The sequence below is a fragment of the Pseudophryne corroboree genome, chromosome 10 (genome assembly GCF_028390025.1).
Source record: "Pseudophryne corroboree isolate aPseCor3 chromosome 10, aPseCor3.hap2, whole genome shotgun sequence".
In the NCBI taxonomy this organism is placed as follows: Eukaryota; Metazoa; Chordata; class Amphibia; order Anura; family Myobatrachidae; genus Pseudophryne; species Pseudophryne corroboree.
In genome coordinates this window covers 283274374-283290341 of record NC_086453.1, presented here as the reverse complement: position 1 = coordinate 283290341, position 15968 = coordinate 283274374, and positions in this window count along the sequence as shown.

Genomic DNA, 15968 nt, shown 5'->3' with positions numbered 1-15968 from the left:
TTTTTCCAAAAGGCTATCAGCCCCCCATCCGCCGCCCTTGGATGGGGGGACAGCCTCGGGCTTCACCCCTGGCCCTTGGGTGGCTGGAGGGGGGGACCCCTTGATTTAAGGGGTTCCCACTCCTCCAGGGCACCCCGGCCAGGGGTGACTAGTTGGGTATGTAATGCCAGGGACGCAGGGACCAGTATAAAAGTGTCCCCCGGCTGTGGCATTATGTACCTGGCTAGTGGAGCCCGGTGCTGGTTTCAAAAATACGGGGGACCCCTACACTTTTTGTCCCCCGTATTTTTGGAACCAGGACCAGGCACAGAGCCCGGTGCTGGTTGATGAAATATGGGGGAACCCCTGTCATTTTTAAACCCATATTTTTTCTTCCAGGACCGGCTCAAAGAGCCCGAGGCTGGTTGTGCTTAGGAGGGGGGACCCCACGCAATTTTTTTCAGATTTTTTAAGACTTTAAACAACTTTTTTAAGGTACACAATGAAGCCCTGCACGGATCTCACAGATCCGGCCGGGATTCCTTGTGTTTTGTCAGGCAGTGTTTTACTCATCACTCTCGTAAAACACTGCCTGATATTACGAATCACATCGACATCGGAAAAAACGAATGTGCAAAACTCGGCAGCTTAGTGAATGATCGTATCAGGATTCAAAAAGTTGCTGTAAAATGCACCAGATACCATTCGAGTTCAAACACCCTTCAAAACGGCCAAAACACGAATCTTTGTAAATATACCCCATAGACGGGATCAAGGGACATATAGTAAGGAATCACGATACAGTATAGAAAAGCACAGATTCGGTTAATGGGAAGAACAGAATAAATGCAACTTTACCCTTTTGACAGAACTTACTGGGGTTAGGAGGAGGCCTCTAAACTTCTGCTTCTCTCTCTAGCAGAAGTGACCTCTAAATAATTTAACAGGAGTTTTGTTAGAGATGGTAAACATATTGAGCGCTCCCACCCAGGAAGCACAAAATATGTTAGATACCCGCGAAGACTAATGTTGCATTTTCACTGTTTTAGATGCATGTCCATCACAGGTAGAGGAAATTATCTCAAAGATACCGGGTTCCCTTAGAATGGACAAGACACTGGATTGATGGCTGGGATAGTCCCAGTAGAAATATAACACACATAGAATTTTTTTATGGGGAGCAGACCGATTAGGGAATCATTCCCCGTAGTGCCCAATCCAGATGTCAAACTTTGTAAAATCTTCTTTGCCTTTACAAACTTACCTGTTACTAAACCCTGTGATTTGTCTTCAAAGGTTCCGCTTCATTTCTTACATTCACTGACAGGATTACAGTTCAAACATCACATGCCTACTCGGTCTTTTCAGAGTTCTGCCCAAACCCAGTATATCTCACCAGCATAGGAACACCAGTATCAGTGTGCCTGGCCATGCACAAATGTTGGAGAATGGGAATACTGGTGAAGGGAGACTGTGCATAGATACCGATATACATGATGGTGTGACAGCCTGATGGTGAATGCAAATCTGACAAATTTTCTTTTTATTATTTCCCCTCTCTTTTCACTTTCCAAAGATGGTTCACTTCACACAACAGTTAAACACATTGAAATGCAAGATTTATGTTCCCTACAGAAAGGTCGCTGACCCGGAAAGAACCCGTGACAAAGAGCAGAGTGTAGAAAACATCGTATCACTGGAGTGTCTGTTCCGGGAAGGTTGAGAGGCAGTACTGTTGAGACGGCAACTGAGCGTGGAGAACAACAAGACCAGAGGCGGTTGTCGCACCAGTTTTTTTATTTTCTCCATCCCCCACTACCCTCCTTCTCTCCTTCTCTTTCTCCCCCTTCTTGTTTCCCTTCTCTTCCCTTAACAAGATGGACTTACCCCAAGAGACTGCGTTCCGGGTTTTCCTGTTAATCCTGATGTTGACCAGGACAGTCTGTTTCGGTGAGGGTCCCAGAGAGGTCGAGAAAGGATCTGGAATGGGTTCTGATGGCGGGGATGGATTTGTAGAATCTCAAGAGCAACACATCACTCGAGCAAAGGTGAGTATCAGAAAGCGATCTGGTAGTCAGGGAGCTCGGAGGCACTGTGAAGGGTTATTGGCTGAGAAAAATTGCATTTGTAAGAATTGTGAGAACATAGTCAAGGATGGGTGCATCCAGAGATGTCAGTCCAGCCTTATTATCGACATGGACCGTCATCCATTGAGTGATTACCACTCACTAGTGGGTAAGGTCTAAAACCAGACTGTTATGCACACCAGTGCCTGCAGGAAAGTACTAGTGTCAGAACTGTTATGCACTCCAGTGTCTGCAGGAATGTACTGGTGTTTGAACTGTTATGCAAAAACAAATGGACTCACAGACAAACTGGGGAATATGACATAACGTACACAGAAGGTGATAGGGTAACAAAATACACACACAGTGAACAGAGAAGCCCAGAGGCTAAGGAACTGGGTATCTCCCTTGTATTAGAACTGCTCAGATGTAAAAAGCAAGATGTTGTGTTTTAATACGTAGAGAACCCGAAATGCTGTTGCTAAGGGCAACAGCAAAACCCTAAAGGGTTACCAACGGGTGTGGCAGTAAACTCCTTGGTCAGAGATGGAATGATAGACACAAGGAGAGCCTCCACAATCCTGATTCTCACTTGCAGTGCACAGGTTTAAGCTTACTGCCACTAAACTGACCCCTGACACCTAGCACAGTGAGACAGGATTAGACAGGCAAGTGTTAGAATACAGCCGCAAACTTGCTAAGTTCACAGAGTAATAACAGAACCCCAGCAAGCTAAACGACTGACTCCAGTCTTACTGCTAGGTCTGGATTGGCAGAGTGTAATACCAAATCCCCAGGCCTATTTGCAGTAAGCAACAAACAAATACAAAGCTACACAGTACTGGCTAACTTTCATGAACTGACTAACCAACAGAGATTCAGCAGCATCTGCTTACCCTGAAAAGAGGCCTTATAAAGCAGGTGCTGTCCACGCCCCACTCAGACCTCACAGACTGTGAGCACAAAAACCAGCACCGGATCCCCTGCCGTGCACAGAGCCTATAACCACTGCACAGCAAAAGACCCGAACCGGAGTATCAGCTGCGCTCAGGTTACTCCACTAGCACTTGTCTCCCGGTTGCCATGACGACGTGGCAGCACAGGGCAGGAGACCCTAACAGTACCCCCCCTCTGACGAGGGGTCAAAGAACCCCTACCACCGGGTTTATCGGGGAACTGCGAGAAGAAAGAGCGTATCAGTCTGGGGGCATGAAGATCACAACTGCGCACCCACGACCGCTCCTCCGGGCCATACCCCTTCCAGTGCACCAAAAATGACAGCCGACCCCGAACCACCTTGGAGTCAAGAATCCTTTCAACAACAAACTCCCTCTGGCCACGTATCAGAAGAGGGGAAGGTCTTCCACTGGAAGAAGGATTACTAATCGCCCGTTTTAAAAGGGAACAATGAAATGTTTTATTGATACCCAAAGAACGGGGCAGATCTAACTGAAATGCCACCGGATTGATAACCCTGGTGATCTTATAAGGGCCGATGAACCGGGGCCCTAACTTATGAGATGGCTGTCTCAACTTCAAATTCTTGGTAGACAACCAGACGAAGTCTCCTAATTTGAAGCTGCAGGGTCTTTTCCGCTTATCAAAAACCCTTTTGGTCACTAATGACACAGACACAAGGGCTTTCTTCACTTTCCGCCAAATACCTCTAAGGACCGAAACCACAGAGGAACCACCAGGCGTGGAGTCCAGGGGGTCAAAAGAATTGGCCTTAGGATGATGCCCATACACACAAAGGAAGGGAGAGATCCCTGTAGCAGAGTGAGCCGCGTTGTTATAGGCAAACTCCGCCATGGACAGATGAGCAACCCAGTCAGTCTGACACTTGGAGACATAACACCTGAGGAACTGCTCCAAGGACTGGTTCACCCTTTCAGTCTGCCCATTAGACTGCGGATGGTAGCCTGACGACAAGCTGACAGAAATCTGGAGATCGGAACAAAATGCCCTCCAGAATTTGGCCACAAACTGGGATCCGCGGTCAGAGACCACATCAAGTGGCAACCCGTGGAGACGCACAACATGCAGCATAAATAATTCAGACAGGCGTCTGGCTGATGGCAGCCCAACCAGTGGAACGAAGTGCGCCATCTTCGAAAACCTGTCAACGACAACCCAGATGGCTGTCATCCCCGAGGATTTGGGCAAGTCCACCACAAAATCCATTGAAATGTGGGTCCATGGCTTAGATGGGATAGAGAGTGGATGTAATGGGCCAACAGGAACCCCTCTAGGAGTCTTATTTCGGGCACAGATGTCACATGCCCGAACCCACTGATCCACATCCTTAGCCACCGAGGGCCACCACACCGCCCTAGATAGCAACTCCCGAGTTCTGGCAATACCCGGGTGACCTGCCGACTTCTTGGCATGAAATTCCAGGAACACTCGCTGTCTTAACCTAGGAGGCACAAACAAAAGACCTACCGGAAGGTCTGGAGGAGCCTGCTCCTGTGCTCTAAGGACTAATGATAAGAGGTCCTGGGTAATGCCCACTTTAATACATGATGGGGAAACAATGGGCAACGGCTCCTCGGTGGTCTCCTGGATTGGAGCAAAACTCCGCGAGAGCGCATCAGCCTTGATGTTTTTTGACCCAGGGCGATATGTTATCAAAAAATTAAAGCGAGCAAAAAACAAAGCCCATCGTGCCTGCCTGGCATTGAGACGCTTCGCTGACTCTAAATATGCCAGATTCTTATGGTCAGTGAGAATTGAGACCACAAACTTAGCCCCCTCAAGCCAGTGTCTCCACTCCTCGAGTGCATCCTTAATAGCCAACAATTCCCGGTTACCCACGTCATAATTCATCTCGGCAGGCGAAAATTTACGGGAAAAGTAAGCACGGGGATGAAGGCGATTATCAGACACTCCCATCTGAGAAAGCACTGCCCCAATACCCATCTCAGAGGCATCCACCTCCACCACAAAAGGACGCTCTGGATCTGGGTGTCGCAGCACCTTGGCCGAAACAAATGCCCTTTTGAGACGGGCAAAAGCCGCTTTAGCCTCACAAGACCAGAGAGCAACATCTGCCCCTTTCTTAGTGAGTGCCACCAAGGGCGCCACTATAGACGAAAATCCAGCGATAAATCGTCTATAAAAATCCGCAAAGCCCAGGAAACGCTGAAGCGCCTTCAAACTAGTGGGCTGCACCCAATCCAGGACTGCCTGTACCTTGGAACCCTCCATTTGGAAACCTTCTGGGGAGATAATATATCCTAGAAATGCGATTTGCTGAACTTCAAATTCGCACTTCTCCAGCTTCGCCCCAAGCCGGTGGTCTCTGAGTTTCTGGAGGACTAAGCGTACATGCTTCCGATGTTCCTCCAGGGAATGGGAGAAGATTAGGATGTCATCTAAGTATACAACTAAGAATCTATCCAAATATTCCCTGAGCACATCATTCATGAAATCCTGGAAGACTGCCGGGGCATTACAGAGCCCAAAAGGCATCACCAAATATTCATAATGCCCTGAGTGGGTATTAAAGGCAGTCTTCCATTCATCCCCCTCTCTTATTCGGATTAGATTGTACGCACCGCGTAGGTCAATCTTAGAAAAAATGGTGGCAGTACGAAGCTGGTCAAACAAGACCGAAATGAGAGGCAGTGGGTATGAGTTTTTAATCGTGATACGGTTCAATTCCCTGAAGTCGATGCAGGGTCGCAACGAACCGTCCTTTTTACCCACGAAGAAGAACCCCGACCCAACTGGAGACTGTGAAGGTCTGATAAATCCCTTAGCCAAGTTCTCCTGAATGTACTCTGCCATAGCCTGAGTCTCAGGACGTGACAGGGAGTACAACCTGCTCTTGGGAAGCTTAGCATTTGGCAACAAATCAATGGCACAGTCATAGGGGCGATGGGGAGGTAGTACCTCTGCAACTTTTTTGGAGAACACGTCCGCAAAATCTGCATAACACCCTGGCAATCCTGGCAAACTTAGCTGCGAGAGCCTGACTGGAAGGCTCAAGCAACTCCTGAAACAATCAGTACCCCAACTAAGAATCTCCCCAGAGACCCAGTCAAATTGAGGATTGTGGGCCCTTAACCAGGGTAACCCCAACACCAATGGGGCAAAAGTACAGACAGTCACATAAAAGGACAATTTTTCAGAGTGTGTGGCTCCAATAAACAAAGAAATCTGGCTAGTGCAAGAGGTAATTTTACCTTGGGATAATGGTTCCCCGTTTAACCCACAAATCTCAATTTCCGATGCCAAGGGTACTAAGGAAACAGAGTGTTTTAGGGCGAATTGGCGGTCCATAAAAACCCCGTCGGCCCCACTGTCCACAAAGGCCTCAGTCTTGACAGTTTGACCGAGGATCTTCAAGGTCACCGGAATGATAAAAGTCTTCTTGGGAAATTCTGACTTCTGGCCTGACAGGATATTTCCCATCACCCTCAGGCCCTGAAGTTTTCCGGCTTTTCTGGGCATGATACTACCACGTGACCTTTATTCCCACAGTACAAACACAACCCCTGCTGTCTCCTCCGCGTCTTCTCACGCGAGGAGAGGCGGGTAGCCCCAATCTGCATAGGCTCCTCAGAAAATTCCTCAGAGTCTGAGGTTCCCTTGGGAAGGAAGGAAATCTCAGTCTCCCTTTCAAGCCTACGCTCTCTCAGCCGTCTATCCACCCGGATGGATAACTGCATGAGCTGATCCAAGCTATCAGGCAAGGGATATTGTACCAGTTGGTCCTTTATCTGGTTAGAAAGACCTCTTCGGTACTGGTGTCTCAGGGCTGGGTCATTCCACTGGGTATCATGGGCCAACCTCCGAAACTCCGTACAGTAAACCTCAACTGGCCTTCGCACTTGCTTAAGGATCGAAATCTGAGCCTCGGCTGAGGCCGTCTTGTCAGGGTCATCATACAACATGCCCAGTGCCGTAAAAAAAGCATCAACACTTTTAAGCGACGGACAGTCAGGCTGCAACCCATATGCCCAGACCTGTGGGTCTCCTTGTAGCAAGGAAATCACTATGCCCACCCGCTGAATCTCCGACCCAGAAGACTGAGGCCTAAGCCGGAAGTATAGCTTGCAGCTCTCCTTGAAACAAAAGAACTGCGAGCGATCTCCAGAAAAACGATCCGGGAGATTTACTTTCGGCTCCTTAACCCCTGCAGGTGCTGCTGCTGCGGGAGCTCCGCCAGCAGCCTGGGAGGTGTGCATTTTAATGGACAAATCATTAAATTGTCGAGTCAGGACCTGCACCTGATCGACCACCTGTTGCAACGTATTTTGAGGGGTATGCTCCATATTCCCACAAAATTTCAACAGGAGTATTAGGCTGCTGAATATGTAAAAAGCAAGATGTTGTGTTTTAATACGTAGAGAACCCGAAATGCTGTTGCTAAGGGCAACAGCAAAACCCTAAAGGGTTACCAACGGGTGTGGCAGTAAACTCCTTGGTCAGAGATGGAATGATAGACACAAGGAGAGCCTCCACAATCCTGATTCTCACTTGCAGTGCACAGGTTTAAGCTTACTGCCACTAAACTGACCCCTGACACCTAGCACAGTGAGACAGGATTAGACAGGCAAGTGTTAGAATACAGCCGCAAACTTGCTAAGTTCACAGAGTAATAACAGAACCCCAGCAAGCTAAACGACTGACTCCAGTCTTACTGCTAGGTCTGGATTGGCAGAGTGTAATACCAAATCCCCAGGCCTATTTGCAGTAAGCAACAAACAAATACAAAGCTACACAGTACTGGCTAACTTTCATGAACTGACTAACCAACAGAGATTCAGCAGCATCTGCTTACCCTGAAAAGAGGCCTTATAAAGCAGGTGCTGTCCACGCCCCACTCAGACCTCACAGACTGTGAGCACAAAAACCAGCACCGGATCCCCTGCCGTGCACAGAGCCTATAACCACTGCACAGCAAAAGACCCGAACCGGAGTATCAGCTGCGCTCAGGTTACTCCACTAGCACTTGTCTCCCGGTTGCCATGACGACGTGGCAGCACAGGGCAGGAGACCCTAACACAGACAGAATGCTGGGTGTGCTCACAAGTACCTCAAGGTCAGAGCAAGTCAGGATTAGTACCGTACCCTTTAGCAGTAGATGAGGTACTCGAATTACGGAGTGGGAGACCGGTGGACAAGAAATTCAATATTTCTAGGCCCCCTAGTTTGAAGCTCCACCAGTGTCATGTAGATAGATCCTTATTATTTTTCAATATTTCCAATTACCGAAAACCGGGAAATTGGGAAATGACGTGGAATAACCAGACAATGGCCTTTTCGCACAGAGCTGATAGGATACCCATAGACTCTGAACTTGTACGCCAAATAGCCAACAGTGGAAGGAATTTTCGGTATAGGTATACCCGAGGAAGCAAGACCATGTGGGTTGGAGAAGTATCACCAGGGTACTGTGCTCATATCACCCAGCCTGATACTTGTACTGAGCAGATGGGAGAACTAGGGATGGGGTTTTTCACTTGGAAAGTTTGTAATATGGTAATGTCATATTCTGTCCCCTATGTTCTCCCCGATGATGCCTATTTCATATGTGAAATACGGTGTGTTTAAGGTATAGCTTTTATTCCTGTAAAGATAATCGACATTATCAATTGGGGGCATCGTCCGATTTTCCACATTTTTACTGCTTAACAGGTCACAAGCAGACATAATCTATCAGCATAAGGGTGGACAGAAGGTATCCTACGTATCCTTTTCTTGGTCTGTGGATACACTGAAAACCCTACTTAATTGCTGATTAGATGGTGTCTGCTCTGTATGGTTTGTAGGGATGCTGGTAAGAACTCGTAAGGTAAGCAGAAAAAAAAAGCTATTTAAAATCTGTGAATTTATTTTAGTCGCCAAATGCGTACACAACAAAAGCGTACACCCATACTCTGTGCATACTCTCCCACATTGTTGCCATAACATTCAGATTACTAGATTCGTAATATAAACAAAGGAAGTAAGTGTAAAACACAAACGCAGTCTGGCCAAGTTATAAGGGTTTATACAGAAAAGAAACTGTGTGGCGTGTTAAGTGAGCAATTATAGTTAATATTGCTCACATTTATAGAAATTGTATGATTTGTGCTATTGCGGACGTACGGTTTTGTACACGTGTCTCGGACAAGGTACGGAACTGCACACGCGGCGTAAGCACGGTCGCGTGTTTACGCAAATTGCGTAAGAATACGGTCGCTAAGTACAAATTACACAATAGTTCGTTTAGTTTAAAGGTGAGACAGTAGCCACGCTACAATAACACAAGATTGCCCAGCTTCCAAAGTTTAGTATAAAACCCTTATTTACTTTATTACCTCTGGGAATAAAGCTGCTTGTCTGAATGATAATTTTCTGTACAGAAAAATAAAGTACATTTGAGTGAGCGAGTACAGGAGTGAGTGGATACTGAACCCAAGTACTAAGTGAACAAGGTGGACTAAAGTGGTCTAAGTGTGCACACTGGGTTAGTAGAGATCCGGTGGTGTAGGGTTCGCAACCCTGCATTATAAAGAGTGGACTAAGGTGGTCTTAGCGGACTGAGTGGTATCCCATACAACTCTTAGTGGTCTGAAGTGGTCTAGGCTAGGTGGTCTACAGCAATCGTAGGGCATATAGATAACTAGTATCTATAGGCTGTGCTATTGCATCACACATCCGTTTGTTCTGCACAGAGCAACGTGATATTATTGTATCATCTGTGGAAGAGCATACGCAGACGTGATTGTATAGACAAAGGGGTTTTTCTTTGATAACTTCGGGAAATTTCCCTGGTGGGCTTCACTGGAAAGGGTGAAAAATAGTTATCTAATTTCTATGTTTTTCACCCTACAAACAATTCCAGTGAAAGAAACCGAAAAGGAAATTTTCACTGCCTCTCTCAGGAAAATATTCCAAACAGAACTTCCACCGAAAGAACTTACGGTGTAAGGTCTGATAGGAGCCCTAAGCTGGGTACATTGCCTTCACTATCAACAGTGTATGGTAGTACTGGCCAGCGTGGGCGCGAGCGAGTGGAAGGCGCTCAGGTATACCTCCACCGTCTACTTATATTGAGTATTTTGGTGTTTGTGGGAATTTTTTAAAAGGTATTAGAAGAGACCCACAAATATGGGAGCCAGTTGCTCAAGTAAGAGACGTTTAGACAGGGTTCAGGCAGAATCGTGGCCAAAAGGCTCCGCAAGGTTAATCATGTGTGAAAAATATGGTTCACACACAGAAGGTTTATGCAATGAGTGGATATGTATGACTAACAATGATAGGTAACCATTCCCTAGGGTGGGCAGCTTTGAACCAGAGGTACTGCAGAATGTAAGCAGTAGAATATGTCTTCTTAAATCCAGAAAACAAAGGATTAGACATAATGATTGTTTAAAATTATGGCAACAGGAGGGGGATATGCAAAGAGAACAAATTCGCAAAACAGGTACAAGACCTAGCGGGAATGAGAACACAAACACCAGTGTCGACACAGGTCGAAGGGGAAGAGATGGCTACAGTCAATGGTATATCCGTAAATGATAGTAGTATGCAAAAACAATGTATTAACCCTAATTTTTGCAAGATGTATCCTGTTTTGAAGTCTTTTCAAGGTTATAGGTCACAAGAAGATAAAGGATCCAGCCAAATTCCAGCTCGCCTCCAAGCAGTCATTTTGCAGGAAACTCAGGTGGGACCTATCCAACCAGGTAGAGCAGTAACAGTATTCCCCAATGAAAGAACTGGTGAGGTCACAGCTACCGGTAAGTATGAGACAGTTCATTGCACAGAAACAACAACACCACCACACAGTAAACAGATTATGAATGGAACGGTAGGATTACACCCTGTCTTGGAAATAGTAACTCCCAATGGGGGAACCGATAGTCAGGAAGTAGTCCTCACTAGAAATAATGCAATGTATTGCCCGTGGCCCAGAGATGAGCTGCGATCAATCATTTCAGAATTCCCCGACCCTCGGAAGCATTTAGCCAGATGTCAGAAATTTATCAGAGATCTGGGTAATGCGTATGAACCGACAAAAACACACTGGCGGATAGTTTTGAAAGCGTGCCTACCCCCTAATATTAACCCCCAAAAATTTACTACTGATTGTAGGCTAGAGTCGGATAGTCCTATGACTGACAGAAACAATAAGGAAAATATAGAATTAATTTTTAGGCAACTAGAGTTGTGTTTCCCCACTGAGTGGAGAAGAATTTTCTCCATAAAACAGAGGGAAAATGAAATGACATCTGAATATTTCCATCGGGCCCTGCAAATAATGGATAGATACATGGGGGTATCAGATACAGGGAACGATACGAATTACAGGAAGGTAGCTGTCTCTGTGCTAATGGACGGACTCAATAAGACAGTGAGGGACAGAGTACAAACATCTTTGCCTAGTTGGAAAAAGGTCACAGTAGCTTGTCTTAGAGAATGTGCGATTGAACACCATAAGAATATTGCTAGGCGTAGAGAACTGCAGGAGGAGAGGCTGAGGATTGAAAGAATACAGGCCCTTACACCAAAGTCTCATCAACCTAAACCCCAAAAATACGGATAGTAAGAAAGGACCTAGGATATGCTACACTTGTTGGAAGGAAGGGCATTTTGCCAGGGATTGTAGGAGTAGTAGAACACATAGCCAATATAGACCCCTAGACAGAGAAAACAAGCCACGTTATTAAACACATAGGCCAATATTTACTAAGAATTCGAGTTTGTCCGATTTGTGTTTTTTTTTTCTAAGTCCCAATCCGGAAATTCACTAAGCACCAATCTCGGCAGTTTTTGGACTATTCGTAATGGTTTGATTTGCAAAGTTCCGAAATACGAATGAATAGACCATCGTTCAAACACGGCTGTTATTTCATACAATACGGGCATTCACTATTCATTCGGATTTGGGTGTTAATTTCTGAGTGCTCAAATGCGGGTCTGTTTTTTTTCGATTCGTTAAAAAAAGCAGCAAAAAAATAGACCTGCTTTTTCCAGTCGAGTTTGGATAACCATGCACGCATCAGTGAGATCTGTGCTTGGTTATCTGTGGGAAAGGGTCTGTTTAGTGTAAAAACTGGAAAAAAAATTGCGTGGGGTCCCCCCTCCTAAGCATAACCAGCCTCGGGCTCTTTGAGCCGGTCCTGGTAAAAAAAAATATGGGGAAAAAAATTACAGGGGTTCCCCCATATTTCATCAACCAGCACCGGGCTCTGCGCCTGGTCCTGGTTCCAAAAATACGGGGGACAAAAAGCGTAGGGGTCCCCCGTATTTTTGAAACCAGCACCGGGCTCCACTAGCCAGGTACATAATGCCACAGCCGGGGGACACTTTTATACTGGTCCCTGCAGCCCTGGCATTACATACCCAACTAGTCACCCCTGGCCGGGGTACCCTGGAGGAGTGGGAACCCCTTAAATCAAGGGGTCCCCCCTCCAGCCACCCAAGGGCCAGGGGTTAATCCCGAGGCTGTCCCCCCCATCCAAGGGCGGCGGATGGGGGGCTGATAGCCTTTTGGAAAAATGTGAATATTGTTTTTAGTAGCAGTACTACAAGTCCCAGCAAGCCTCCCCCGCAAGCTGGTACTTGGAGAACCACAAGTACCAGCATACGGTGGAAAACCGGGCCCGCTGGTAGTACTACTACTAAACAGTAGTAGTACATCAGGTACCAGTGGGCCCGGTTTTCCACCGCATGCTGGTACTTGTGGTTCTCCAAGTACCAGCTTGCGGGGGAGGCTTGCTGGGACTTGTAGTACTGCTACTAAAAACAATATTCACATTTTTCCAAAAGGCTATCAGCCCCCCATCCGCCGCCCTTGGATGGGGGGACAGCCTCGGGCTTCACCCCTGGCCCTTGGGTGGCTGGAGGGGGGGACCCCTTGATTTAAGGGGTTCCCACTCCTCCAGGGCACCCCGGCCAGGGGTGACAAGTTGGGTATGTAAAGCCAGGGACGCAGGGACCAGTATAAAAGTGTCCCCCGGCTGTGGCATTATGTACCTGGCTAGTGGAGCCCGGTGCTGGTTTCAAAAATACGGGGGACCCCTACACTTTTTGTCCCCCGTATTTTTGGAACCAGGACCAGGCACAGAGCCCGGTGCTGGTTGATGAAATATGGGGGAACCCCTGTCATTTTTAAACCCATATTTTTTCTACCAGGACCGGCTCAAAGAGCCCGAGGCTGGTTGTGCTTAGGAGGGGGGACCCCACGCAATTTTTTTCAGATTTTTTAAGACTTTAAACAACTTTTTTAAGGTACACAATGAAGCCCTGCACGGATCTCACAGATCCGGCCGGGATTCCTTGTGTTTTGTCAGGCAGTGTTTTACTCATCACTCTCGTAAAACACTGCCTGATATTACGAATCACATCGACATCGGAAAAAACGAATGTGCAAAACTCGGCAGCTTAGTGAATGATCGTATCAGGATTCAAAAAGTTGCTGTAAAATGCACCAGATACCATTCGAGTTCAAACACCCTTCAAAACGGCCAAAACACGAATCTTTGTAAATATACCCCATAGACGGGATCAAGGGACATATAGTAAGGAATCACGATACAGTATAGAAAAGCACAGATTCGGTTAATGGGAAGAACAGAATAAATGCAACTTTACCCTTTTGACAGAACTTACTGGGGTTAGGAGGAGGCCTCTAAACTTCTGCTTCTCTCTCTAGCAGAAGTGACCTCTAAATAATTTAACAGGAGTTTTGTTAGAGATGGTAAACATATTGAGCGCTCCCACCCAGGAAGCACAAAATATGTTAGATACCCGCGAAGACTAATGTTGCATTTTCACTGTTTTAGATGCATGTCCATCACAGGTAGAGGAAATTATCTCAAAGATACCGGGTTCCCTTAGAATGGACAAGACACTGGATTGATGGCTGGGATAGTCCCAGTAGAAATATAACACACATAGAATTTTTTTATGGGGAGCAGACCGATTAGGGAATCATTCCCCGTAGTGCCCAATCCAGATGTCAAACTTTGTAAAATCTTCTTTGCCTTTACAAACTTACCTGTTACTAAACCCTGTGATTTGTCTTCAAAGGTTCCGCTTCATTTCTTACATTCACTGACAGGATTACAGTTCAAACATCACATGCCTACTCTGTCTTTTCAGAGTTCTGCCCAAACCCAGTATATCTCACCAGCATAGGAACACCAGTATCAGTGTGCCTGGCCATGCACAAAGGGTGGAGAATGGGAATACTGGTGAAGGGAGACTGTGCATAGATACCGATATACATGATGGTGTGACAGCCTGATGGTGAATGCAAATCTGACAAATTTTCTTTTTATTATTTCCCCTCTCTTTTCACTTTCCAAAGATGGTTCACTTCACACAACAGTTAAACACATTGAAATGCAAGATTTATGTTCCCTACAGAAAGGTCGCTGACCCGGAAAGAACCCGTGACAAAGAGCAGAGTGTAGAAAACATCGTATCACTGGAGTGTCTGTTCCGGGAAGGTTGAGAGGCAGTACTGTTGAGACGGCACCTGAGCGTGGAGAACAACAAGACCAGAGGCGGTTGTCGCACCAGTTTTTTTATTTTCTCCATCCCCCACTACCCTCCTTCTCTCCTTCTCTTTCTCCCCCTTCTTGTTTCCCTTCTCTTCCCTTAACAAGATGGACTTACCCCAAGAGACTGCGTTCCGGGTTTTCCTGTTAATCCTGATGTTGACCAGGACAGTCTGTTTCGGTGAGGGTCCCAGAGAGGTCGAGAAAGGATCTGGAATGGGTTCTGATGGCGGGGATGGATTTGTAGAATCTCAAGAGCAACACATCACTCGAGCAAAGGTGAGTATCAGAAAGCGATCTGGTAGTCAGGGAGCTCGGAGGCACTGTGAAGGGTTATTGGCTGAGAAAAATTGCATTTGTAAGAATTGTGAGAACATAGTCAAGGATGGGTGCATCCAGAGATGTCAGTCCAGCCTTATTATCGACATGGACCGTCATCCATTGAGTGATTACCACTCACTAGTGGGTAAGGTCTAAAACCAGACAGAATGCTGGGTGTGCTCACAAGTACCTCAAGGTCAGAGCAAGTCAGGATTAGTACCGTACCCTTTAGCAATAGATGAGGTACTCGAATTACGGGGTGGGAGACCGGTGGACAAGAAATTCAATATTTCTAGGCCCCCTAGTTTGAAGCTCCACCAGTGTCATGTAGATAGATCCTTATTATTTTTCAATATTTCCAATTACCGAAAACCGGGAAATTGGGAAATGACGTGGAATAACCAGACAATGGCCTTTTCGCACAGAGCTGATAGGATACCCATAGACTCTGAACTTGTACGCCAAATAGCCAACAGTGGAAGGAATTTTCGGTATAGGTATACCCGAGGAAGCAAGACCATGTGGGTTGGAGAAGTATCACCAGGGTACTGTGCTCATATCATCCAGCCTGATACTTGTACTGAGCAGATGGGAGAACTAGGGATGGGGTTTTTCACTTGGAAAGTTTGTAATATAGTAATGTCATATTCTGTCCCCTATGTTCTCCCCGATGATGCCTATTTCATATGTGAAATACGGTGTGTTTAAGGTATAGCTTTTATTCCTGTAAAGATAATCGACATTATCAATTGGGGGCATCGTCCGATTTTCCACATTTTTACTGCTTAACAGGTCACAAGCAGACATAATCTATCAGCATAAGGGTGGACACAAGTTATCCTACGTATCCTTTTCTTGGTCTGTGGATACACTGAAAACCCTACTTAATTGCTGATTAGATGGTGTCTGCTCTGTATGGTTTGTAGGGATGCTGGTAAGAACTCGTAAGGTAAGCAGAAAAAAAAAGCTATTTAAAATCTGTGAATTTATTTTAGTCGCCAAATGCGTACACAACAAAAGCGTACACCCATACTCTGTGCATACTCTCCCACATTGTTGCCATAACATTCAGATTACTAGATTCGTAATATAAACA